The 24,306-nt window shown below is 46.2% G+C and overlaps 2 long non-coding RNA genes across 2 annotated transcripts; both read right to left on the bottom strand.

Annotated features, from left to right (window-relative positions):
- Positions 1–12,882: 12,882 nt before the first annotated feature.
- LOC119155201 lies at positions 12,883–17,925 on the bottom strand. The gene is made up of 4 exons (XR_005106641.1): positions 17,803–17,925; positions 17,158–17,352; positions 13,369–13,490; positions 12,883–12,997 (listed from the first exon to the last, which is right to left on the bottom strand). It is a non-coding gene; the product is annotated as an uncharacterized LOC119155201 (long non-coding RNA).
- A 663-nt stretch (positions 17,926–18,588) lies between these two features.
- Positions 18,589–22,343, bottom strand: LOC119155806. The gene is made up of 3 exons (XR_005106842.1): positions 22,250–22,343; positions 19,270–19,479; positions 18,589–19,173 (listed from the first exon to the last, which is right to left on the bottom strand). It is a non-coding gene; the product is annotated as an uncharacterized LOC119155806 (long non-coding RNA).
- Between the last annotated feature and the right edge of the window lie 1,963 nt (positions 22,344–24,306).

Raw genomic sequence — 24,306 nt, 5'->3', positions numbered from 1 at the left:
GAGCGGTGGCAGCCGGGCTGCCGAGACCACCCCTCGGTGTCCTCTCCATGGCATCTTGAGAAGCACCAGGGCTCTTCTCCAGCCCTCTGGCCACTGCCAGGCAAAAGGCATTTGGAAACAAACTCCCAATGCAGTCAAACAAACAATTTTATTTCCAGTCTGGGCCGTGTGTCAGGCTATAGCCAGTGGCAGGCTCAGTGCCACAGGTGCTGCAATAATGACCAAGAAAATAAAGAAAACGAGGGCATCCCAGGCTCCTCGTGCTACTTCCCTTCCCCAGTCTGCAGCCAAAGAAGTTGCACAGTCATGTCCTCCAGCCTGGGGCAGCCGTCGCACCCACCAAGAGCCCAGCTGAGCCTGGCCCGGCAGAGTGGGATGCCTGACAAGGGCTGGGATGCAGCCCGAGCATCCCCACTGCTGTGCCAGCAGCGTCCGGGCCGGGCAGCAGGCACTGCTCCCCTCCGGACACTCCAGACCCCCCATGACGAGCATGCTGCTCGCGTGCTCATGGCAGGCAGCCCCCTTGCTCTCCTGAAGAGCAAACCCTATTTTATCTCTCCCTTTGTGAGCTAATAATGGTTTTTTAATTGAAACATGTTCAGCTTCTCCTTCTTTCTTCTTGTTTCAAGTAAGTTCTGCCTCTGCCAGCAAAATAAAAGCCTGTGTTGCTGGATTTATTTATTTATTTTGGAAAATGCAAGGGTTTTTTCTTCCTCTTTTTTTTGCAAGATTTCAAGTCTTTGACTTTGGAAAAGAAATGATTGTGGAGAAAGTATTTCTTGAAATGATGACAGAAGCAAAATTATATTCCTTTGTAGAAAACAGGGACATTTGAAGACAGGCTTAACATCTTTGTTCTTTGTTTCGGGAAGTGTGAATTCTCAGGCTCCTGGACCATTAATCCTTCCCCATTCTTAGTTTTTGAAGATGAACCTTGCAGAGAATGAGGCATTGTGCTTGAAAGGGCTTTTCAGCAAATACCTTTTCCCTCCACAATATGTTCCAGTTCTCTAATAATTTGCAGGATAGCTTGACAACTCCGGGCATTTCCTCATAAACATTTATTTTCCCAGGACACCCAAGCGTGAACGGGCTCCCAGGGCTGCTGCCGGGGTGGCCACCGTGACCAGGAACCTCGCAGCGCTGCCGGCAGGGTGGCTCTGGCAGCTGCGCCCAACACCGGTGCCCACCAGGCTCTTTCCCAAAGACTTTGCTCTACCGGAGGATGCTCCAGCCGCAGCTGTGCTGTCGGCACCTGGGACACAGGGCTCCAGGGGTCTCCTTCTCCTGCTACATGCCCAGTCTCCCGAAAGTGAAACCAGTTCCCCCTTGCTTGGGATCAGTTGTCTTTTCCTCTGTAAACATTAGTTCTATGTTCATTTCCCTCTACATTGCTGGCTCCAACACTTTCATTTCTCATTTTCAAAAGGAAAACACTTTTTCCATTTTCAAAATCTGTTATCATGAGGTTCAAAAACTTCATTTACTGACTCCCTTAGACCCTCAGCATGAATATCAGATGAAACTAAATAATGTTTTCCACATATTTCCTTTATCAAGTCCTGCTCTTAGGGTAACTTTAAAAATTCTTCAAATACATGTACTTAAACGAGATCTTAAAGAGGACACCGATATTTCATGACTTTTGAGTCAGCTTCAAGTTTAGTTTACCCAATTCTACTGGGTCTGCTTTGCTTTCCACAGTTATCCAACCCCTGGTATATTAGTTCATGCTTTTTAAAATACTTATTCCATCTTCAACGTACAATCTGTCGATATTTTTAAATGCCACCTCCTTTCTCTGAAAATGCCACCAAGGTTGTCCAGATGGGATGTTGCCCCAGGTTAGAAGGCTCTGGTTCCCATATGAAAAACTGTAGGCCCCTACATCAATTAAAATATTCTTTTTGTGCAACCTGGTTATGCCTTTTCTTGTCTGCATTTTCTTTATTCATGGAGAGATTTAAGACACATTTTCCATTTATAGGAATTGCAGTGTTGTATTTTGTTACGGAACACTGCTTATTTTCACTTCCCTGTGCTCCACTGATGTTAATAAAACAAATTTTATTTCCCCCAATAAAATGAATTTCCAAAGTTTCCATACGGAGTTTAGCCAGAGTTATCAGAAATATGTTAGGGGATGCATCCAGATCAGGCTGATGGCTCTGCAAGGCTCACAGTCCAAAGAAACCTTATGGGATTTTTCCTCTTGTCCTATTTAACAAGGGGAAATGCCAAAATCACAGGCAAGCTTTACCAGTGGAAGGAAGGTATATGAAACACAAGCACCACACACATCTGGCTGAAGGAGCTTTTCTGCAGGTAATGAACTCACTGGTGCTAGGGCAGGGAGCTGGAAGCTTTTGCACTCTCTGTTGTTGCAAAGCTCTCCATCACCGTCAGTGAGGCGAGAACCCCCAAGGCAAGCAAACAGTGTGGACAGCATGGGAAAAACTGGCAGGTTTTGTTGCCCAGCCAGCACTCTTACATGTTTTATGTTATTGCTCCAAGTACATTAACACCAGACTATGACACACATGGAAGTGTGAATCTGAGGACCATTCAATGCTGTGAAGTTTCCCACTTTATCGGTTACAGAATCATCTCTGCTAACTTTGTGCTGTGAAAATTCAGCGTTCAATACGCTTGCAATTTCTCAGCTCTTAAATGGTGTGGAGCAGTCTCAATGAGGGTGCTGAGCAGGCCCGGCAGCCCACTTACAGCACGTGTGTCCATGTCTGCGTGTGCACATCTGCATGTGCACATGCATCACCTGGCGAGGGCGGATTCCACCCTCCCTGCCAGCACTGCTTGTGGGCCAGTCTGTGCATCTGCCTCTGCAGAAGACCTAGTCTTGGGCTTCCTAATAATCCAGTCCTTCTCCACTTGCACCAAGTGCCTGTGAGGGAAAGCGCATGCTGTAGTCTCCCAAAATGCCACTGGTGATATCTAAAGCAAACATGAAATGTAGGAATAGTTACAAAAAATAGAAAAAAAAAAAGAAAAAGGCACAAAAACAGGCAAGTCCCTTCTACAGCACTGCTTGGAACATCTGTGATGAAACATTTTCCATTAAATATGTTGTTTTATCAAAGCCAACAAGTTTCATTGATACATAGGCTAACTAGCAAAATTTGTGAGCAAGCATTACACGTCTTCAGAGAAAGATAACTGAGATACATGAGCAATTAAAGCAGAAAAGGATGCTTTCAGAAGCATCAAAACCACTTCTGGAATATTCATACCACTTAATTTTAGAAACCTGACTGAGGTATCAGCAATGCTACATGAGCCTCGCTGGGCTGGTGGGTTGTTGGTTTGGAGATGGAGAAGGAATTTCAGAGCCCTCAGGTGAGGTGCTGGTCACAACACAGTTCACGTGCTTTATTCAGTTTTCATTCCAAAGTGAAATTACAACAAAGCCCAAAGCCTTGAAAGTTATAACAACAAAACTATTATTTCTTGCAGCTTCATGTGATGCAGATGGATACATGTCGAAAGTACCTTCCAGCTCCTGAAGTTTCCCAGTTCCAATCTTAGCCCGAACAGCCTACTAATTCCAGGTTTCGCATTCAACACTAAACCCTGAAGATTTTTCCCAGCCTTTCCCCATGTGCTGATGAGCTATCTCAAGGTCCCAGCTGCAGTGAGAGAAAAAGAAGACATTTGATATCAAACCCAAGGCAAATTTTCTTACATAATTTTAAATAAAAGGCATCTGTACCCTGACTGAATCTCCTGAACGCCAGAGAAGCCTGCCACGAAAGCAAGCCCATGCTGTGGTGCCAGCGCCGGTGGTATTGGATGCAGCAGCAGCAAAGCTGGTTTCTGGGGTGGCGTCCCTGTGTTGGTGTCATCACAGAAATCACAACCATCAGCTTTTGTTTCTTCAAAATGTGGAAACAGGAAAACAAAATCTGGATGCCCTTCATTCTCCGATTTATGCATGATGTGTGGAAAAAAAAAAAAATGAAGGCTGGAGCCTTCTGGAGTGTTAGCCATACCGTACTTGTAGCAGACATCTTGTTTCTTTTATCACGTGTTACGTGAATAAATAATCAAAAAGCCACAGTAGCAGAGTCCACTGACAGCAGTGGGAGACCATGGAGGCCAGGTGGGACAACACAACATAAATGTTATGACTTTATAAATGGGGCTGACATCTCCGTATTTGCAAAACAAAATTAGACACAAAGTATGGGTTTATCCTGTAAATCCTCCAAAATAAGGATTAAGTCATACAGGAGCTAATACAGTAACTATCAATTTCTGCTCCAGACTTTGTAACTAGCAGCAGCAGAAATTGAAAATCAGAATAATTAGGAGTGTAATTCGTTGCACTAGTGCAGTTAAGATCAGAATTTTCCTCCAGAACTTCACCTAAATTCATTTGGACTTGCAGAGCATCACAGCGCACTGCTGCCCAGGTCATTTAGTGTGAACCTTCACCGTTCTACTGAATGCATGGGTCTCACCACGACTGTAATCAGCCTGACATGTTAGATGTGACACTGCGGGTGAGCATCCTGAGTGTGGGGTGCAGGACAGGCTTGGGGAGTTGCTTGAAGCCACCAGAAGACAGCAGCAGGACCAGCCCAGGGAGCAGGGGCCGGCTTGGGCAGGTCGGACGTCCACAGGAGCCAGCAGCTTTCCTGAAACCCTTGGAGGCTGCCTGAGACAACAGATGAGGCAACTCTTAAACTGACCATATGTAAAAGCACAAGGAAGCTTTCTCATTAGAGACTTCCCACACCATCCTGGACAACCTCTTGAGGTCTGACAAAGGCTGACAGGCGGCACAGCTGACGTGGTGGCTCCCCAGGAGATGCAGCCCAAGGAGGAGAGCTGCCGGGGTGCAGGAGCATCCCCTGAGCTGGGACAGGGCAGCGGGAGCAGAAAGCAGCTTGCTCCAGGCCGGAAAGGAGAGACCTGAGACCTGCTCTGTGTGAATGGCCCCAACAGAATATAAACCATATTGTTGCATTAATCAAAAATATAAATCATATAGGGTATATGCACGTGGCTGCCTGAGTGTAAGGCGCCATTAATTGCTTAGATATTCCCAAACCAGATGTTTCAGATCCAGTATATGCCTTTTATATACATCGTTTGCCTCTGTGGCAGTAAAAAAATACATAAAATAAAGACCAAACCAAAACATAAGGAGGAAGAGAAAAACCAGCAACTTCTCTGAAGGAGGGCACAGACCATCATGCTACCTGAAGTACTGGCCATAAAGATTATTTAAATAAATCTTCCAGTTACCCAGCATATAATGTGGAAAAAAAATGATTTTTGTGAGCTTATGGCTCCAAGGTTGGCTGACTTCTCCAAAGCTTCTCTAAAAAATCAAAACACCCCCATGATCAAATCTGTGCGTTGCTGTCAAATTTTGTTTGTTTCTCCTCCTGAAAGGATCCTTTAAACGCAGTTAAGCGGGAAGCAAAGAGAAAGGCACCACACTGACATCTAAAGACATCAACATACATACAGCAAAGTACATAAAATCCCTGGATGAAACAGATCAGGGCATCAGCCAGTGCATCTAAAGCAAATCCCCTCCTGCTCTGCTAGCGAGATCAGCCGTGGGTTATCCTAGCCATGGGTTATCCAGCCAGTGGGTTATCCCAGCAGTGAGTCATCCCAGCCATGGGTTATACTAGCCGTGGGTTAGCCCAGCCATGGGTTAGCCCAGCAGCCTCTGTGCCCTGTGGCACCCTGACATATGCCCCGGAGCCACCAGTGCAGCTGCAGGGCTGTGAGCCCACTCCCAGGGCTGCCCCAGGCAGGGGCTCCCCGGGCTGGGACAGGGGCAGGCACAGCAAAGTCCAGCACATGCCACGGTGAATTTGGCCATAGACCATCACCTGCAAGAAAGTCATTGCACTGGTGCGGTCATGAGGCTGCTGGCAATGGACCTTGCAGTTACATACCTTATCCCACTTCTCCAGAGCTCAGAGGCTTCCGAACTGGCATTCTGGATTGCAGTGTCTCACTGTGGCGGTAGCTCCCTCTTTTTATCTCCAGTTTTGAAAAAGAAAATGAACCAAATATGATTCACTAGAACACTTTTATCCATCAAGTTTTGCACATTGCTTAACCATGTGTCTTGGCCATCACAATCCCTATGAGCAGCACCAGCAGCACCCAGCTGGCGTGAAGGCGGGGGGAGGCAGAGGAAGGTGGACTCCCCGCCGGTGCTCTGCTCTCTCCAGGGACAGACACACTCGCCGAGGTGCCCGAGGCTGCCAGTCCCGGGGCGCTCCCTGTCCCCAAGGGCAGCTGCTGCTGCAGGGGGTCCCTGAGCCCCCGAGGCAGGAGCCCCAGGAGGCTGCAGGAGGGCAGGGTCAACCCGGGGTGTTGAGGAGGAGCTGGCAGGCAGGCAGCCTTCCCCCCGAAAGCAGGGACAGGACCTGGCGGGAACAATCTGAAATCAATGCAGCTCAGGTGCTGCCCATCTCTGCCCAAACCTGACAGGCAAGCTCAAGCCAGAAGCAAAAATTTGCAAGAGTTGAAGGGAAAGTGATTATAAACAACACTAAACCCCCAGATACTTGGAGTACGACATCCTGCGGGAACTGCTGAGGCAGCTGGATTCTGCGTAAAGATTATTTTATGATAATGCCACGAGGTCAGGGAGCTTAGCACAATTCACAGCTCTGTCTGAGCACTGATAATTTCAAGAGCAAAGCTCACAATATCCTCCCTTGGCCCACTGCGAAGGCTGAGCGCTGAAGAGATGTCAGGCATAAAACAGGAGACGAGCAGAGACAAGCATGATGCAAAGGGCTGCTACAAACACGGGACCCTCTGCTTTTGCTCCCCTCTCCCATTTTCAGGGCAGAGGTCCAGGCTGCAGAAGGGCTATACGTAAAATCAACCCCCACTTCTGGAAATTTCAATATTACAACCAGACTTAACATATTATTTTTTAACATTCTAGATTTTTAATTTTTGCAACTTACCTTGTTATACCCCAAATAGGCTGTGGGGCACAAAACCAGCATTTCATTATATTTTACAGTCTCGGTGAGGAGAACAGAGTGTGAGTGCCTGGTAGGTGCTGGGACCGAGGAGGACCCTTCGGCTGATGGTGCACTTTGCACACAGGTCTCAGAGAGCGCAGGGGAGGAACCACCTGCAGAAGCCCCTCAGAGGCACTTTGCAAAGCCCCGTTGTGTCACACTTGCAGCCACAGCAGTGACCGGAAAACACAGCCATGCCACAGGAGGTATAAATTGTAGTTATGGGCTCATTACACCTTGGTATTAAATCCCCACAACAAATGAGGCAGAGTGTGCATCACCTTTCACTCAGCTCGACACAAGGAGGGAACCAGCCCAAACTGTTTTTCCAAGCCAACTATTATTTACTACCTACCGAATCTGAAATCTAAATACAGATTTATTTTTATTTATTGCACTCTGCAGCTCACCACTTGCCTTCTTTCTAGCGTTTCAGTACTCCTAAGTTTGAAGAGCCAATGTCAAAAGCCTTTTGAACTGGTTTATATCTGTGACAGGTGTTTGTGTAAGTGTACAGAAATATGTATGTAATGGTGTACAGTAGTATCTGCCACTACCCTCTAGTCCAGGATCAGTGGAAAATTGTGTTACAAACCTATTTTTAAAGGTTTATGGTGTAACTTCTACCATTTGCCTGGATGAGACCTGACAGTGTGTTATCAGCCTGGAACTGGTATTGCACAGCCCCTCCCCGTCCTCAAAACAGGCAATGCAGCCTGTGTGCACAGCAATACACAGAACATAATGCAAATGTTTCTTACTATGCAGATTCGAACCGGTGCGTGCTGCAGCACGGGGTCACCACGGATTGCAGCAGCCGCAGGGAGCTGGAGCTCGCCTCGCTCGTTGACAGACAGACGTTGGCGATGGGGATCGTACGTCAGTCGGCGGCGAGAGCGGGCAGCGTTAGTCACAGCAGGTCGGTGCAGCACTGCAGCAGGGGCCAGAGCGAGTCCTCTCTGTGAGAAATTAAGCAAAAAGGAGTTCAGATTTAAAAGAAGTAAAAGGAGGGTCCAGACTGAGCAGAAGGGAGGGGTGTTAATTGTGCCACCGAAAGAGAAATAGTCATCTTTACTGTAAATAAACAAATAAAAGTGACCATTTTGCCCTGTGTCTTGGGCCCCAATTCTAGCATGAGATAGGCAATCTCTTATTACCATATTGCTCATAAAATCATTATAATAATAACTTTCATGCTTGATCACACCCTCCTATCAACGATAACACTCAGCCTGTGCAAAAGTAGTAAATATTAAATGCTGGAGATTATCTAAGCATACTACTTTCAATGCTGAACATATTACTTGAAAGCTGAGCTGCCACTTACCTGGGGTGCATTTTTCAGGCGGGGCGGGGGGCAAAGCTCATACTGTTTTGCGTACAGAACATATAATGGAACCATAATATTGAGAAAGAGAAACTGAATCATAAAAAACTGTTTGCTTTGCCTGTCCTTTCTTTCCTTCCTAGGGTAACTGACACTTCTTGATGTGTATTATATGCATCATATCGTATTGTATTTGTCATAAAGGGGCTTTCTACACGTACCCCTGCTCTGGAACTCCTTCCCCTCCAGGGCTCGGCTGTGCAACAGCCGTGGAAGCCAGTGCAACTGCCCCGAGACTCTCCAGACACACACGGTATTTCACAATAAGGCTGTATTTATTTAAACAAGACCTCCCAAACCCCTGCACTGAATAATTTATGCCATGCTCATGTACTTGGCTTTGTGTACTTCATATAAGCTGCAGTTTCAGGTTCCTGACAAAGAGTTTCTGGAAAGTCCCTTTATCTTTACATGGAGGTCCCAGCACAACTCATGTAAGACCCACTAAAAGCAAAATTGCACTGGAGGAGAAAGCTCTCTGCAGAAGTAACGGCAGCCTGTAAAAGAGAACAATGAAGTGGCAGAAGCAGTAGCAAAAATTTTATCACAGCCAGCCAGTATGGGCCCAGAGAAATTTATAGAATAAGATTAATAAAATCAGGATGGAAAATAAATAGTGGAAGGCAGGACAGGCACAAATCAGCATTTGTTTGTTTGTTTACGATGAGTGCCTCATCCACCACTGACCTGCTACAGACATCCCCAAAGAAATGCCAAAACCATGCGGTGGTCGTGCAGTGAAAACGGGGCCAGGGCTGTGGCCAGTGCCAGGTGCAAGGGCACAGCGGATGGACGTGCATTGTCTGTCCGTGCTCTGAAGCCAGCTGGTGAAACTCACGCTGTCTAAATGCTCACATTTTCCAAGTCTCCACAAGACTGCCTCTGCAAATACTATTCTTATCAAATATTCTTACCATTAATGGCTTTTGCCTGGCAGTTTCAGACGGCTAACGAGCTTGCTAACAATGTTCTCTTGCCATCTTTTGCTCAGAATATGTTTAAATGATCCGATTGTACAAACCACGGTAGTTAACATGAGTTCATGCTTATCACTCCTTTTTCTAAACGCACTGTCAAGCTTCCTGAGACTGTGTGCTTTCAAGGTTACCACAAATTAAAAGCTATTTTGGCTCACTACTCAAAAGTCCAACTACAATCATGCTATATGCAGTAAATCAATCCTTGAAACATATTTACACAGGTGACAACATACGGATAAGTATTTCTCCCCACCAGCAGCACAGCCTGGTGCACGTCCTCCCGGAAAGGTCCATCTTGGCCAGCAGCTGCCTCTCAGAGCCCGGGTAGGTGCACTATAGCAGGACTGCCTGAAGAACAAGGATGAAAGTAAGACATTTCCTATCAGACTCTTACAGAAACTCATTTCTGTTACTTAATCAGCTAAAGCTTCCAAGAACTGAAGGAGGAAATACAGCCCACTCATGCCAAAATAAAAATAAAGATGACTCTTAAACACTAGCATCTCAGGTCAAAAAAAAATTACCCTCCAGGCAAAGTATTGCACAAGCTTGCTATGGAGAAGGCATTAATCCAAATTCATTCTACATGTGCTGGCTCCTGCCCTTTTTCCTTCTACCATCTCTCATCATCTCACACACTCACTGTGCTCAGCCAGAGAGGTCTTCAAGGTCTGTTCATGCCAACTCTGCATGAGTTAAAGAAGGAGGAACTGAAGGCAAATAGTGAATTAAAAGGGGTGAAGTTACTCTGAGTTACTTCTTCCTCTGACTCTTCAGCTGGCAATTTAACCGTTGTCCATGGTTAAATGACACATCGATGTCAGCAGCGCTAGGGCAAGCCCTCCCCGGGATCCAGCGGCAGCCAGGCCGTGCATCCCCTCCCAACGCCGCTCCTTGTGCACCGGCACAGGTGGGCACCTTCAGACAGGCTGCGGGAAGCTGCGTTTTGGATGATGAGGGATTTGGTTGCCTACACAGAGGTATTCAGTGCTGCTTTGGTCACCTGAGGCTCTTTTCTCCAGATCTCCAGGTTTACCTGCCAGCCCCCCACAATGTCTCAGACACCTTAGAATGGGAGAAATGTCCCCAGGTGCCTATGTTTTGGGAGGTGAGTCACACACCAAGCAGCACCAACAATGACATTTATTAGTCTTGCTAAGTTTCACATCAGTATTTTGTCCTTTCTCTGCCATTACAGAAAAGCAGAGTCCTCCCCTTGGCATTGCTTTAGGATTCTCATGAAGAGAAACTAGGGAACCATTTAATCAGTATATTTTTAAGACAACTGGTGTCTTCTGCCGTGGAAGGGTCTCTTCTGCTCATTTTAAGTCTCATAACGTGATCGATAGTCAAACAATTTTTGGGCTCCAGCTCTCACGTATGTGTTAACTCACAATTTTGCTCTTCGGGTGTAGGGGCATAGTACTGTATTAACAAAAGCTGAAACATCTTTCTAACTCGACTGAAATATTTGCCCACTCCCTGCTGGTTTCCTCTTCTAAAACTTGCTGAAATATATGTTTCATTTTTAAAATGATGCAGATGTTGTTAAAAATCTGTACAAGACAGTGAAAAGTTTTTCTTTATGAAGTTAGCATAAAAAGCAACTAACCACATGCCAAAATTCCTGCTCCTACAAAGTAGTCTCCAAACCTCAGGAGCATCTAAATAATGAATCTGCAACATTAGACAACAGAATTTTCCTCAAACTTTCCTTTCTTTTCCAATTCTGCTTTTATTTATTTCAGTGCTCTGCTGAGCAGCCTTGAGCATCCTGAAAATCCCCATCAGAATCCACTGTGCTGCCCTATTTTTGAACTTTGGTTTGAAAGCCGACTTTAATTATCCTTGCACTGGCTTCCAAGGCTGGATAGCCTACTGTCCTGGCTGCAGTGGTCAGCATCACCAGGAAAGAAATCATTGGGCTGTAGGCATAAAAAACGCATTCAGGCTCTCTCTTGGCTGCAGTACTGCATCATCATCTTGCTGAACAGCTTTGGACTGTGTTAATGCACCGGGCAAATTAGTCAGCTGATCCATCGGTGTCACTGAGGGTCTTTCCATTAGTTTTAATGGGCTTTGGGTCAGACCCTTACACAGGAGCAGTTAGCAAATGACCAATCATAAAAACACCTTCTGGTGACATGTTAAATATTCTCAACTCTATGCAAATATTCCTAACTGTTTATGACAAATAGCGGCCACCCCTTGCAGCACTATGCTTCCACAAAGGATCGTGATACACAAATACAGCCACAAGATTTGCATACCATTCTGTGACATGTCCTGCATGGGGATTGCTGCAGCAACCCTTTCAGAAGTTCACTCAGATGTATCACTGATGGAAATGAGTTCACACTGAGAGGGAACCATGGGGTGCATTCAGTAACAAACCCAAAAATATCCCCACATTAAAAAGAACCCGCGGACAGCAGCTGAACAGCCAGGTAACAGCCTGGCTGCTGCCTGTCACGCGACGTCCATGGCTCTAGATGAGAAAATTAGAGCTGTTGATGGATGAGGTCCCTTAAATGGCCATACTTTCTATCGATGGCCATACATCTCTATGGGGTTAGAGTCTGTGTGAGACTTTCTGCGCCGTGGCATGTGGACCGGGGGCTTAAGCTGCCGAGTGGAGAACAGCCGCGGCTGCTGCATCTCACCGGCAGCGCTCAGGGACCTGAGATGGTATTGTCACCGCGAGACATGTGCTGCAGATGCTGCTGCTGGAAGCAGGGCAGACAGGGCTGGTGCCCAAAGACAGCACAGCACGATGATGCTGTCTGGAAAAAGCCCCTGCCTATCGGTACTGAAGCGAGACCTTTGGGCTGCCCCAGCACTCCCTGGGGAGGAGGTTTCTGCAGACCAGAGGCAGCACAGCTGGCCAGGAGAGAAACCCTGGCTCTCTTCTCTGCTGAAACCCGGAGATGTCAATCTGGAACCAAAACACCAAGACCAGAGCTTTATTTCTCTTTCTTGTCCTCCTCTTTGTGCATGCATGTAATTGACTTTAATTAATCTCGCATAGCTTCTAAACCGTGAAACCTAAATGTCTCTGGGATCAAAGGGCAGCACCAGGAGAGAAATTCCTGCAGCATAACATAGAAATATTGTTTTGCAAATTAAAAAGCCCTGTATTATTTTTCAGTTCCTTAGATCACCTTCTTCATTGTTTTGCCTGCTCACTCTTTTGCTTCTCCTTTGGTACGACATCACCAGCAACAGATAAATAGTACCCAGGAGAGAGCTGAAGGTGAAGTTTTAGAGGAAGCTGGGCTGCAGACAATATAAATATTGCATTAGTCCATTTCAGTAAAAGGTCTTCCCAGCTGCTGAATCTGAGTCATGTCACCAGGAATCCAGAAAGCACCGTGCAGTGCTTAATCAGTGCTGGGGTTTTGCAAGCAAACGAACCACATTTAATACATTTAACCAAAAAAACCCAGAGACTTTGGGATTCGCCTGGCCCTCCCAGCCTCATACAGATCCACACCTTCTTACTGACAACAGCAGTGCCTCTTCTGAACGGCTCCTCTTGCCTCAGTCAGACATGCAACCTTTACCAGAGGCACCATTTCATTTAAATCATCGAAGAGCTGTTCCTGGAGGAGCAAGGCAGACCAGTGTGCTGTTATTAAATGTGTTTTCTCATGCAACAACTAGTACTTCAAATCTTCTGGCTTGGAGTAAAGCCTCATCCCATCCCAGGCTGTTGTCCTTCCCCCTCTGCATGAATCCTCGCCCCTGCCCGGCACGCCTTCACGCTGCTGCCTCGCACTGCTGCACCGTGGGTCTAACCTGCATGTCACAGGTCTATGCAGGGAAGCATGCAGAGCAGAAATCTGTTCAGCATTACCGGGTTGGGGCAGGGCTGCATTGTGCCTCCACAGCTGGCAGCCACAAGCGCAGGGTGGCCCAGTGGCACAGCCATCACCTCCCCTGCTCCGGCACCCGGGTGCCGTGCACTGCTCACCCAGGGCACCGACAGACCCGCATCCTGGAGCATCCCAGGTGGGTCATCTTGAGCCAGTACAAAGGACCCAGAGAGGCAGCGGCTTCCCACAGGACACATGCTTTGACTGAACTTTCTCTACCCTGGCAAAAGGGAAAAAATAAATGCTTTGATAAATGATGCGTTTTCCCCACATTACCAGCTACCTATAGCCACACCAAGCCCCAACCAGCAATCCACCTTGCTGTGAGGCTGCTGCAGCAAGCAGACACTAAACTTGTCAGGTTTTCATTCACTAACTACAGAACTGCTACTGCAGTCACCAGCTTCGGAGCCGTCAGGACCTACATTCGGTTCCTCCAACCTCCCCCACAACGAGCTCCCCCTGCTATCGGAGACCTGATTAGCAAATGAACAGCAACAGTTCGTGCAAGAGGAGCCCTAACAGTCAATTAGTGATTCATTTCTTCCATTTTTTATCAATTCCTTACTGTCACTCAGATCCCTCATTTCTGGTCACAGACTGTGGGCTTACCATCAGTAATTACTGGAAGTTCACAGATATTTCAGACAGCAAAAAATATGAAGTTCAATTCACATCTCTTTTATGTTACTAAAATACCAAACAATTCCACCAGTTTCAGCAGCTACCCTAGTTTACTTCCAGCACGGCGGTGACCAGCAGTCAGCTCGTAATCAATGTAGTGTAATTGCATGCTCACTATGTGTGTGCGTACCTCTTTAAAGACCCAGGTATTTATCTGTTTCTGCAGAAAAACTGGAACTATTAGTACGAGGTAGACACTAAGAACATTTCAAACTGAACAGATAAAGTTTGTCATAACTACAAAAATTCAAATAGAGGAGTTGTAATTACTCAGTTCAGCTACGGCAGTCATTATCTGCATGTACAGGAGAACTGGATGCCAAAGAAAAATTAATATTTTGATATATTTTGGCCTTACTCTGTCCTCAGAAGATCTGGATAGAAGATATTAACAACGATCGACACTTATTTTCACCATAAGGACTAATTTACTGTGGAGCTAGTGCAGCACAAACTGGCGAGAAAGCCAGGTTTCTGTCAGGTAGCTTCCTTCCCCCAGAAGATGACATCTATGCACACAGCTAGCTGTAAGCCTGAGGAATGCAAACAACTGAAGTATCAGTGTGATAGCTTCACTTTAAGTCAATGTAAATAACTAAATAATTATTTTTTTAAAATATTAATGTTGATTCCTGATGGTTTTTCATGTCTAGGTATTGCTGCTTGTAAAATCAGCGGGTATGTTTAAAGGCAACGCCATGCTTGGCATCAGCTTGTTGCTGTTTAGAAAGAGACGGTACCTGGAGGTAACTGCCTCAAGAAGTAGCACTAATTTTGTTTTCACATCCTGCTTACAGAATAAAGACTTATTCCAATTTGTCTGTTTTACAAAGGCATTAAGTCTCATACTGTAATCCTCATTGTATTTTGATATGGACCATTAGGATAAAAAGCAGAACTTACATGCTGCAAATGCAATAAACAAGCCAAAATGCATCTTACTCATCTATGTCTTTTTAAATTATATTTAATTTTTTGGATTATGAACAATAAAAAGGACAAAATAGAAGGGAAATGGGGAGGAATATGCATACCATGTGATGTCTTTAGTATTCCAGGGTGAGAAAGCAGCAAACAGATAGTTTACCGTGTGCCCTTTCATTCGAAAGGCCACCTGCCAACTCATTCCCATTTTCCCTTCACTGGGTTATCAGATGCATATAAATGAAAGTATTCCTGGGATAGGCAGAGACGCTCATCTGTAGTAAGAGCGCACCGCCTTTTGTGAATGGGTCTGGCTGCAGTGGCTGTTCTTCGATACGTGATAAACAGAGCGCCCTTCAGAACAAAACTTTTAACATACATTGTCTGCGTACTCTAAACAGCTCATGAATTAAGGCAGTCTTTCTGTTCTGATGGCGACCGCAGTCCAAATATCTCAGAGGCCTTTGATGTAGTCCCGAGTTCAACTTCTGACTCGTCCTTTGGTAGCAAGCGTTGCTCTCCCTACTTTGCCGGCATGCAGAGTGAGGCACAGCATGGAGAAAGGATTTCGCTTTTCTCAAGTGAAAGTAAAAAGGCTGCTGCAGCTTTGGCATAAGAGCCGCAGCCCCCGGCACCAGCCCGGGGCTCTTGCAGCGAAGGCAGCTTGCTGCCCAGGGTTTTGCTGGCAAATCTGCAAAGCCTTTCACTTTCTGTCACACTACAAATAGAAATCAGACTATTAATCATTGGCAATTCCTTTCAAAACAGGCAATGATTGTGGTCACGGCACAGACATGTAGTAGGGCTCAGAAAAATCCTACAGAAGCCGCTGAGTCTCCCCAACATGCACTTGCATGCACACACACACATGTGCACACCAACATGCCCGTGTACATGCACGCGTGCAAGCACACAGTGCACATCCGTTGCTTCAGAAAGACTTTGGAAGAGTCCCCAGCATAAAAACTAACACCCATCTGTCTTTGTCTTGCTGACCATTTTCTTTCTCTGGTTTTGTAAAGGAGACAGAATAGATGTGTTTCGGTTTTTGACGATGTTAAGTTACTGTAGTTGTCTCTGTTGGGGAAATATCCTCGTCACACCCCTAGGGTGTATCTTCTTAATCTACTTGCTTTATCCTGCCAGATAATCCTGACAAACTTCAAGATGTATCTGTGGAGGAGAAAACAGAGGTGAATCATCACTAATTGCATAACAACTCCTTTTTATTTTGTGTGAAGATTCTTCCACTTACTTTTGCTGTTTTCTCTTGCTCTCTAGTCCCTTCCCTTTCTCAGTAAACAAATGATTAATTGCATTAGGCAGCTGCTGACCCTATCATAAGTGGTATTGAAATCTTTGCTTTATTAAACATGGTTTTAATGTTACTAGACTCACTTAGCAATGTCTAGTGATGGATGATATCACACGGAACAAGAAATAGATCATTTATAATTGTTGACTTAGCCACTCTCCACGCAGACTGCATGAAGCATCATCCCAGAAAGCAGCAGCTTCAATGGACTGGCACTGTTTTGGGTACCATCAGCTCAAGCAGCTGGGACAGGGAGCTGCAGGGAATTGCATGCTTACCAGCTATGCTGGCCCACACACACAATGGCCGTGTGAGCAGCTGAACCCCACTGAAGTTGCTCCTCCACTTGCACATTATATGAACCACTCACCGCAACATGAGCCAAGAGCTCACCTGTTACTGAGTCAAAAATACCAGCCAAGGGCTCCATTGCTGGTGGCCCCAGTTATCACTTGTTTCCTGGTCTTTGTTTCAGCCTGCTGTCACTCCACAGCCAGCTCCCCCGAGCTGTCCCAGAGCACAGGGGTGATGCCCATCACCCGCACCTGGTGGATGCTGTCCCTTCCCACTGATCTCACCAGGGTCTGAGAGCACTCAGGGACATTCCGTGAAGGTCCTCAAGTTCACACCAGCTTATCTGAGAGGGGCTTCACAGACTAAACACCAAACACAGGTAAAGGACACTAACATCTCTGACCACCTGACCCCTGAGAAACCCCAGCGGTGTTTAAATGATGTGAAGAATTAAGCACAATATTGACATCAGTTTCAGAAATACCCACTGTTCCGCACCAGCACATGTTGCCATATGATCTGCAGCACATCACCACAGCCATGAGCAACACAACCAGCTCAGGCCCCAGAACGAGAAACGAAGCCAGAGGCACTGGTCATGCAGAAAACATCCCCAGAACACGGCTTGTCACAACTTAGATGTGCAGCATGGGAAGAAAAGAAAGCCCACCTAAAATCAGACATTAGTTCAAAATGACATCATCAGAAAGGCTGACTGGGCTGGCTTTGAATGAAAACGTCAGTGCAGCAGAGCTGGGGGCTGCCCTCTTCCCAAAGCAGTCTGACCAGGGCGTGGGGTGCGCCGCAGCTGGAAATTTCTGGGTGTTCTCAATGGACACTAAAGTTAAACCATCATTGCATTACTCTGGAAAAAAAACATACAAAACAAAAGAAAACAAAACAAAAACTCTTAAGGTAGATACAAGTTTCTCAAACAATATTAAAAAACTGTCTGGTGTACTCCTGCAGAGTATCAGGCAGACAATTAATTGACCACAAAAGCCGCTGAAAACAGACAAATGCTGAGTAACCAAGTAACCATTAAATAGGGCACTAGATATTTTTCATGCAGAATTCCCCCAAACTCACCAAACTTCCCTGAAGTTTACTTACATTACATTCCATATACAAGAAAACAAGAAAGCTTTATACTTGAACTCTTGAGGAAATCACAAAGGATCACCGTTGAAAGGAAGTATGACAGACATAGAAATGTTAAATGGATTCTTGTATCAGTACTATCAGAGTGATTACCAAATAAATTTATAATTATGAGACACTTAAAGTATTATGAGAAATAAAAGATCAAACGTACCTCATTATCAGGGAATGTGAGCTGAAATGACAGACTATATCAACATGCCATGCTGAGAAGATAAAGATCGTGTTACCACTGAATTTTTCATATCCTCCAAAGGTCAAAATCACTTCACCATAAAATTTTCAGTGTCACAAAACCTGTAAGTTGTAAATGTGTTTTTGTCCTAGTCTAGTCATGCACACAAATTATTGGAACCCTTAAATTGCTAGAACATCAAATGAAAAAATCAGGATGTGATAGTTGTCATCATGACATTACAGTGAATATTTCTGAAAATCTAATCCATTGGAGATGGTCATAATTACTGTAAAATTGCTTCTGAAACTAATTTGTTCATGCACAAGCAAATGAAAGAGAATTACATTTCCCTTTTTTCTATTTTTTTTTCTTTTTTCTTTTTTTTTTCACAAAGGAAAGAAAAGACAGCAGCCTCCTTTAAATATTAGGGTTTTACTCAGGTTTTGATCCCTCTTTGAAATTTGCTAATCAAGGACCTTGTTAAGGAAACAGACTTTATGCTTGAAATCTTACAGAGCTGTAGTCAAGACATTAATTTTAGTCACCTGTTCCGAGCAGCCCTGCTTTCCTGTGCCGGTTACAGCAATGGGGCCTGCAGACATGTCCTGCAATCACACCTAAACATGCCTAAAGATCATAGAGTCACAGCATGGTTTGGGTTGGCAGGGACCTCCAAGACCACCCAGTCCCACCCCCCACCACGGGCAGGGACCCCTCCCCCCAGCCCAGGCTGCTCCCAGCCCCGTCCAGCCTGGCCTTGAGCCCTGCCAGGGATGGGGCACCCACAGCTGCTGCGGGCAGCCTGGGCCAGCGCCTCGCCGCCCCCATGGGGAAGGGTTTCCTCCAAACATCTAATCCAGATCTACCCTCTTCCAGTTTAAACCATTGCCCCTTGTCCTGCGAAGGAAGGTGCAGAGCGGTGGGGTGTGCAGCGATCCCGCGATGGCTCCATGACAGATGCTGCAGGAAGGGTCATTGGCTTGGAACGATTGTTACGACGATTGCCTGCACCGTACCCGATCAGCCTCTTGCCGGTGAACAGTTGACACACGCTGTTTTCTAAGAGTAACCAGAGGCTTTGCATGTCCTGTTAGCACCTGCGCTGGCCTGGCTAGCTGATGCTTTCGCATGCAGCAGCAGGCCCTCGGGGTAAGGCTCAGAGGAGCCCTTTGGGGCATAAGCAAAGAAAGATTGGTTATTGGCTTTCTTTGCGCTTCCCTTGCTTCGCACGGCTAGCCTGGACTTACATACCTTTGCATTTTGTGTACCTCACTTCTGCCGAGAGCTGTTAGGATGGCTTTTGTCTGTTTTCAGAGTCGTGGTGCAAAGTCAAGCCAACCATTTTCTCTGAAAGCCAATACAATACACCGAGAACGATGCACCAGTATCTCTTAATGCCAGCTTTGTTTGGCTACAGCGCCAAGGCCTTGCAGGTGAGCATACCTGCTGGCGCTCACGCCGAGCACTGTCACACCACCCCCTGCCTGAGGCAGCTGCCGGGCCAGTGGGCAGCACGGGGGCCGGGGGCTCGGCTCTGCGGGCAGCAGGCGGCCACGGGCTGGGACTCATGTTTCTCAGACATATTTCTTGCTTTATGAAACTTCATAGCTTTCAGTCTTCCTGCTGTTTTGCAAAGTTGGTTCTGTCTGCGACCTTGGAAGAGAAAATAAAATTACCAAACGTCCCCATCCCGAGAGATGTGTGCATCCCTCCTCTTCCCGTCCGGCCCTCCCGGGAGCCAGCCCTTACCTGGCTGGGCCCCTGGGCCACCACCTGTCATTGAAACCTTCCGGCTTCATTTTGTGGGCCATAGCTTCACCCCAGCTATTTGCAACAAGAAGAAATACACATTCATTATCTAGGCCCGAGGTGTGATGTAGAAGAATTCTAGGGGAATGAAGGCAGGTTAATTAACATTGATAATATCCAGCTGTGGGCTGGCCTCAGGGGCGGTGGGTTGGCTGATGTGGTTAATGTGCAGCTGTGGCTGGTTCTTGCTAAGCAGTTAAATTGCTCTAAGGGGTATGGAGGAGGAGGATCATGTGAAGAGAGGCCTGGAAGAAGTGGAAGGTGCTGGGAGGGTGTCCTGGATGAGTAGAGGCTGGATGGAAGAGGAGCCTGGAGAAGGAGGAATCTGGATGCAGCAGAGGCAAGAAGCAGGGTGGACTGGTCTGAAAAGGATGAAGAAGCAGCATGAACAGTAGATGAACTGTTGAAACCTTGTGGGGGATTGGTGGCTGTGCTGGGGCAAGGCACAGGAGCTATTTATTGAAGTTAACCTGGTATGGGATGGTAAAAGCCTTGTTGCAGCTGCCTAGTCATGCTAGTGCTGCAACAGTGTAATTCCAAAGCAATTTTAGAGCATGGAATGAGGCACTGTATTAAGGAAAATGTTGTTTTCTTGCAGAGGTGTGGGCTTGTGCATGCATACCTCAATAGCTTTCCCATGTTTGTTTGATATACTCCTGACTTCACAAATTGCACGAGAGTTGATTCTATTGCAATTTTGTTCTTTAATCATGACAAATTTTACTTCACTAATAATACCATTCCCTTCCCATTATTTCAATGTCTTCTTTCTTTGCTGATGATAAATGGAACTTAATTGAATTTAATATTGTAAACCATGAGAGCGAGCCCATTAGCTAGCCTGAGATACTTCAGTTGTGCTTGCTGGTACAAAGTCACTAACCAGACAAGGGAGTTTACAGCTTAGTTGCTGACTCAGACAGAGTCAAAGATCTGCTCCTCAGCTTTAACCAGTTTCAGACCCAGGACATGAAGCCTGCAGCATTGGCATATTATTTATAACGTTAATGAAGGCCTGTCATTGTAACAGAAGACATACATTTTTTTGGTACTTGCTGTGAATGAGATAGTCTGCTTCATATTGTCAAACACAAAGGTGCCATGAAGGTGGCTGTGGACTAATGAATAGGTAACGAAGTGAAAGGGATGAGTGTGAATTTTCTGCAATTGCAGGGACATAACTCGCATTTCAAGTGCATGGCACCTTCATGTGGGAAATCAGGTTTTCAAAAAGGGGAGCGATGTGGGACCTGCTTCCAAGGTTTCCCCCCAGTGCCTGGAGCCTGTGATATTTTCATTGCCTCCACTAAAAAGGTGAAGCAGTTACAATATACAGAAAGCCTGCTAGATCAATTTTTTTTTTTTTTCTAGACCAGGAGTATCTTTTGGAACATTATCTTTAAAGGAATTGGCTCATGCTTGAAAACAAGGCTTTTGATTTCTTCCCTCACCTGTGGGCTGGAGAGTGGTTAGCATGACAAGGTCCTTCATAGTAAAATCCTACGGGAAGAACACAGTTTCTTGCAAGTCATGCTCGGTCTCGACGAGAATAGTATTTGGGCAGGGTGTTTGGATTCAAAATTTCAGGGGTGAAAAAAGGGTGTTAAAATACTGAGCTAAAGTCTGTTTAGTCTTCCAGCATAAATTACACAGTTGCTTAACATTATTTACTAGTGTAAAAAACGTGCTTATAACGTTGAGGCAAATAAAGCAAACATCCAAATGCACATATTTGATAGATCTCAAAGAAAACAAGGTATGTACTGGTTTCCATGACAACAAAGCCACTAAGATCCATGGGTATGTGAGCAAGATACTGTTTAGCATTATGTAAATTAAAAAAAAAATCTGGCACTGTTAAGGGCAGGGTTTTTCATGCATGCACATTAAGTTTATTACCCAGCCCCAGTTAGGTGTGTGGAAGCTTGGTTGCTGGGGGGCTGTTAGGAGGTGGCAGCCCCCAGGCTCTCTGCACAACCCCTCGTCCCCAGAGCAGCCCAGGAGAGCAGGTACAGCCTGCACCCAGCTGTGGGGATGCCAGCAGGGCTCTGCATCCCCTGTGCCCCAAAGCAGCAGGCTAGCGGGGCTGGCAGGAGGTGAGGCACAGACTGAGCAGCACCTGAAGTCAGGTCCCAAACAGCCTGCCAGTTCAGTCCTTGTCCCTGGCCACTGCTTTTGTACCCGCAGAGGCTGCCCGCATCTCCCGCAGATGTGCCTCCACCAGCCAGCCCCACGCAGGCAGCACTCGCTCCCAAGCACAGCCAATTCTATGTGAAAGAGGCTGCAGGCAGACCCTGGGTGGACAGGTTAGTGGAGGGTCATCTAGTAGGCATGGGTCTAGGCTCAAGAGGTGATCTTCATGGCAGGAATTAAACCCTGTGATGTGCTAAGAGGGGAACAGCGTCAAGGGAAAATCAAAGGCACTCCTCTTTGTCCCATTCCCCTCCTGAGCTTTGAGTGCCACCCTTTTGATCTATGGAAACCTGCTATATAAAGAAGCATCAGTTCAGAGCTACCTTAAACTGCCATTAAAGTAAAAATAAACTTGAAAATTCAGGGTAGCCCACCACAAGATCTAAACCTCTCAAAGCAATGTGGAAAGGAATGAGGTTACCTGTGATATCAGTGTCAACTGGTCCTGTGAGCGAGGGCTGGTTCTCCTTGGATGGTTCTCGCCAAACTCAGCTCCTTTCTGGCCCATCAGTGCTTGTCAACAAAAAAAAACCCCACAGGTTAGTCACATCTCAATTAACACAGCCACAGCAGTCGCTCAGCAGTCCTTAACTTTTAGATCCCCTAAGCCAGAAGACTCGCATGGAGCGGTATCTGGAAGAATGAGAAAGAACAAAGACACCTGAAGTGAGTCCCCATGTTGCTTTCCTTAGGTTTCCATTGCGGTTCCACTGAGCTTTTTTCACTTCTAATGTGCTCATGTTCACAAGTGCTGAAGGAATTCTTCAGGTGTTAACAGTGATGATAAAAACCTTTGCACACCAGTGGAAGTTATCAGTCCTCCTGTGAAGTCTCCACTTTCATATGGTGGCTTTTAGGAAAATAAATAGCACGGGTGATTTTCATTGCTTGTCACTATATGGGAGGAGGGCTGCTAGCCTGGGGACAGCTGCTGCGCTCTGACGCAATGCAATGCTCAGGTGCAGCAAAACCGATTTGCAATAAAGGTGACCTTGCCATGAAGATGTAGATGGTATCTGGCAGGTGGAGCCCTGCTGAGTGCCAGGAAGGATAAAAAGATCTGATAGCCTCTTTAAAGCATGTGTCTGGGCCTTGCAAGAAAAAGATTGGGTATAATGTTTTTTTCCTTCTTCCACAGGTGCACACCTGGTGAACTCAGAAGAGGCACACCTGGGATAAATCCAACCTCACATTGCCCAATCCTGTCCTAGCAAATCTGCCACGCCAGCATCTGATATGAATGTTCAAGGAAGGGTAAATTCAGATTTCTTTCAATGATTTCAATAGGGAGGATGCAAATGTGTGCAGATGTGAATGGCAGCAGTAACACCAGGACCTCCTGCCTGTGGCCCGAAGCACATCAGCCCGTCTTACCCGGCATCCCCACAGGATGCTGAAAAAGGCACAGTCACAGTGGTGCCTCAGACACCAAAGGGACACAGCAGAGCAGTCAGCACAGCTCTGTGGCTCTCCTGGTCACCTGCCCCACCATGGATGGCTCCTTCTGGACATACTTAAAAGCGTGAAGTCTCACACCCCGCTCTTTTCAAAGTCTGGTCTTGATAGACTGAAGGTCAGCCTTAGCCAAAAGCTTGGACATACTCTATATCAGCATGAAAAAGACTCAGTAGACAGAATACATGCCATCTGTTACTCACACAAGAAACTTTACATACTGCAGTTTATTTTTAGGGTAAATAGTTCATTCTATTGCCCCAGTTTCATAACTCTACTTCTGACACAGCAAATTCTCGAGAGCAAAAGTCAGTAGAAAATGGGTAACTTTGGGACAGAAATAATGATGTCCTTTGAAATGAGAGTCACTGGGTAACACACACGAGTCCAGTTTCTCTCTGAAAGACTTTTTGTGTTTTGGTAGGGGTTGGGTTTTGTGGGGTTTTTTTCCCACAAATAGCCTTTTTATTTCCTGAGAAAAAGGCTGTGTGAACCCAGAGTGCCCGTTGAAAAATGTGTTGTTATGTTTATGAACTGTACTACTGGTCAGATTTTGTGACATGAATAGTAATTTAGCAAAGGAACAAAAACAAAACAATTTGTGCCTGGGTGAAAACCATGTATGCAAAATGTCAGCTCTGGGCAACTTTTTACGGATGGAATATAGCAATTATAACTCCTGAGAGCAAGTTCATAATGGAATCATTGGCATGACCTTAACTACTGTGATAGGAACAAGATGCCATTAGGTGTTTGCTATGATGGATTAAGGAGCACAAAGCTCTGTGCAACACCGCTGGCTGTCCAGCATCCAAAGGATGAGGGCACTAATGCCAGCTAGCCATCAACAGCTGGTGGGGTGGAAGAACCAGCTCTCAGAGCCCCACACCTCCGTACCCCTGTCCTGGGGAGGGGAGGGCTCCCCAGTGCAGCCCTGCCGGGCTAGTGCTCCCACCGGGAGAAGGGGAGGCAGAGACGACTGTGTCTGGGCTGCAGGCAGAGAGCCGGCAGCTCAGTTCTCCT

This window comes from Falco rusticolus, chromosome 11, assembly GCF_015220075.1.
Source record: "Falco rusticolus isolate bFalRus1 chromosome 11, bFalRus1.pri, whole genome shotgun sequence".
NCBI lineage: Eukaryota > Metazoa > Chordata > Aves > Falconiformes > Falconidae > Falco > Falco rusticolus.
Note: the sequence above shows the minus strand (reverse complement) of the source record. Positions and strands in the feature narration are given on the sequence as shown.